This window comes from Arachis ipaensis, chromosome B9, assembly GCF_059453495.1.
Source record: "Arachis ipaensis isolate K30076 ecotype BB chromosome B9, ASM5945349v1, whole genome shotgun sequence".
NCBI lineage: Eukaryota > Viridiplantae > Streptophyta > Magnoliopsida > Fabales > Fabaceae > Arachis > Arachis ipaensis.
In genome coordinates this window covers 53,630,102-53,633,865 of record NC_142444.1, presented here as the reverse complement: position 1 = coordinate 53,633,865, position 3,764 = coordinate 53,630,102, and the positions used below count along the sequence as shown (strand labels likewise).

Genomic DNA, 3,764 nt, shown 5'->3' with positions numbered 1-3,764 from the left:
CATCTTTTACATCTTGGGATGTCTAGTTCTTAGATCATGGGGGCTGGCCATTCGGCCATGCCTGAACCTTTCACTTATGTATTTTTCAAAGGTAGAGTTTCTGCACTCCATAGATTAAGGTGTGGAGTTTTGCTGTTCCTCATGATTTAATCCAAAGTACTACTATTTTATATTTAATCCAACTTATTCCGCTTCTAAGATATCCATTCGCACCCAAGAACATGATGAATGTGATGATTATGTGACGCTCATCATTATTCTCACTCATGAACGCGTGCCTGACAAACACTTCCGTTCTACCTGCAAACAAGCTAGATTGAGTATCTCTTAGATATCTAATACAGAGGACCGAGTCCGAGATATTAGAATCTTCGTGGTATAAGTTAGAACCCATGGATGGCCATTCCTAAGATCCGGAAAGTCTAAACCTTGTCTGTGGTATTCCGAGTAGGATCTGGGAAGGGATGGCTGTGACAAACTTCAAACTCGTGAGTGCTGGACGTAGTGACAGACGCAAAAGGAGGGTGAACCCTATTCCAGTATGATCGAGAACCTCCAGATGATTAGCCGTGCCGTGACAGAGCATTTGGACCTTTTTCACAGAGAGGATGGGATGTAGCCATTGACAACGGTGATGCCCTATATAAAGCTTGCCATGTAAAGGAGTAGGAAGGATTGGATGAAGACAGCAAGAAAGCAGAGGTTCAGAGGAACGAAAGCATCTCTATACACTTATCTGAAATTCTCACCAATGAATTACATAAGTATTTCTATCTTTATTTTTTGTTTATTTATTATTATTATTCGAAAACTCCATAACCATTTGATATCCGCCTGACTGAGATTTACAAGGTGACCATAGCTTGCTTCAAGCCGACAATCTCCGTGGGATCGACCCTTACTCACGTAAGGTTTTATTACTTGGACGACCTAGTGCACTTGCTGGTTAGTTGTATCGAAGTTGTGACAAATCATAAATTAAGATTAGAGCACCAAGTTTTTGGAGCCATTACCAGGGATAACAATTTCGTGCACCAAGTTTTTGGCGCCGTTACCGGGGATTGTTCGAGTTTGGACAACTGACGGTTCATCGTGTTGCTCAGATTGGGTAATTTTCTTCTTATTTTATTTTCAAAAAGTTTTCAAAAATTTTTCAAAAATATTTTCTTCTTTTTTCGTTTTTCCCAATTAATATTCAAAAAAAAAATTTCTTTTGTTTTCGAAAAATATTTCAGAATTTTTAAGAATGAATTCTAGTGTTTCATGATGATTTGTTGAATCCTGGCTGGCTGTAAAGCCATGTCCAAATTCCTTTGGACTGAGGATTCAACTAATCACTTCAATGCATGTAATAGCATACTAAAGCTTGCCTGGCTATTAAGCCATGTCTTACCCTCAGATTGGAGCTTTAGACTAAAGAGCAGAAGATTCCTGGAATTCATATTAAAAATTTTGAAATCTTTATTTTTCTTCTTCAAATAATTTTAAAAAAAAATAAAAATATACAAAAATACAAAAAAATTAATAAAATCATAAAATCAAAAATATTTTGTGTTTCTTGTTTGAGTCTTGAGTCAATTTTTAAGTTTGGAATCAATTGCATTTTTTCTAAAAATTTTTTATGCATTTTTCGAAAGTCCATGCATTCATAGTGTTCTTGATGATCTTCAAGTTGTTCTTGGCCAGTCTTCTTGTTTGATCTTTATATTTTCTTGTTTTGTATCTTTTCTTGTTTTTCATATGCATTCTTGCATTCATAGTGTCTATACATGAAAAATTTCTAAGTTTGGTGTCTTGCATGTTTTTTTTTCTTGAAAATTTTTCAAAAATAAGTTCTTGATGTTCATCTTGACATTCAAAGTGTTCTTGGTGTTTATCTTGACATTCATGGTGTTCTTGAATGCATCACATGTTTAGATCCAAAATTTTCATGCATTGCATCATTTTCATGTTTTTCTCTTTCATCATTAAAAATTCAAAATTCAAAAAAATATCTTTCCCTTTTTCACTCATAAATTTCGAAAATTTGGATTGACTTTTTCAAAAATTTTTAAAATCTAGTTGTTTTTATGAGTCAAATCAAATTTTCAATTTAAAAATCTTATCTTTTTCAAAATCTTTTTCAAAAATCAAATCTTTTTCATTTCTCTCATTTATTTTCGAAAATTTAAAAAAAAAATATTTTTCAAAAATATTTTTCTTAATTTTATTTCATAATTTTCGAAAATATCATCAAAAATTAATGTTTTGATTCAAAAATTTCAAGTTTGTTACTTGCTTGTTAAGAAAGATTCAAACTTTAAGTTTTAGAATCATATCTTGTGATTACTTGTGAGTCAAGTCATTAATTTTGATTTTTAAATCAAATCTTTTTCAAAACTAATTTCAATCATATCTTTTCAAAAATATCTTTTTATCCTATCTTTTTCAAATATCTTTTCTAACTTCTTATCTTCTTATCTTTTCAAAATTGAATTTCAAATCTTTTTCAACTAACTAATTGACTTTTTGTTTGTTTCTTATCTTTTTCAAAACTACCTAACTAACTATCCCTCTCTAATTTTCGAAAATACCCCCCTCTTTTTCAAAAATTCTTTTAATCAATTAATTGTTTCAATTTTTAATTTTAATTTTAATTTTACCTTTAATTTTCGAAAATCATCAACTCCTTTTCAAAAAAAAAATTATTTTCGAAAACCTCTCTCTCTCATCTTCTTCTATTTATTTAATTACTTACTAACACTTCTCTTCATCTCATATCTCTGCTCTCATCACCCTTGTGTTTGGATTCTCCTCCCTTCTCTTTCCTTACATTACATTCTTTTCTTCTTCTACTCACACAAAGGAATCTCTATACTGTGACATAGAGGATTCTATATTTTCTTTGTTATTCCCTTCTTTGTCATATGAGCAGGAGCAAGGACAAGAACATTCTTATTGAAGCAGATCCTGAACCTGAAAGGACTCTGAAGAGAAAACTAAGAGAAGCTAAAATACAACAATCCAGAGACAACCTTACAGGAATTTTCGAACAGGAAGAGGAGATGGCAGCCAAAAATAATAATAATAATGCAAGGAGGATGCTTGGTGACTTTACTGCACCTAATTTCAATTTACATGGAAGAAGCATCTCCATCCCTACCATTGGAGCAAACAATTTTGAGCTTAAACCTCAATCAGTTTCTCTGATGCAACAAAGCTGCAAGTTTCATGGACTTCCATCTGAAGATCCCTTTCAGTTCTTAACTGAATTCTTACAGATCTGTGATACTGTTAAGACTAATGGAGTAGATCCTGAAGTCTACAGGCTCATGCTTTTCCCTTTTCCTGTGAGAGACAAAGCTAGAATATGGTTGGATTCTCAACCTAAAGATAGCCTGAACTCTTGGGATAAGCTGGTCAAGGCATTCTTAGCCAAGTTCTTTCCTCCTCAAAAGCTGAGTAAGCTTAGAGTGGATGTTCAAACCTTCAGATAAAAAGAAGGTGAATCCCTCTATGAAGCTTGGGAGAGATACATGGAACTGACCAAAAAGTGTCCTTCTAACATGCTTTCAGAATGGACCATCCTGGATATATTCTATGATGGTCTGTCTGAATTAACTAAGATATCATTGGATACTTCTACAGGTGGATCCATTCACCTAAAGAAAACGCCTGCAGAAGCTCAAGAACTCATTGACATGGTTGCTAATAACCAGTTCATGTACACTTCTGAGAGGAATCATGTGAGTAATGGGACGCCTCAGAAGAAGGGAGTTCTTGAA

At 33.3% G+C, this 3,764-nt stretch overlaps 1 non-coding gene across 1 annotated transcript; it reads right to left on the bottom strand.

The window, feature by feature from the left end:
• Positions 1 to 3,443: 3,443 nt before the first annotated feature.
• LOC148544681 (small nucleolar RNA R71) lies at positions 3,444 to 3,551 on the bottom strand. The gene has a single exon (XR_015900932.1). It is a non-coding gene; the product is annotated as a small nucleolar RNA R71 (small nucleolar RNA).
• Between the last annotated feature and the right edge of the window lie 213 nt (positions 3,552 to 3,764).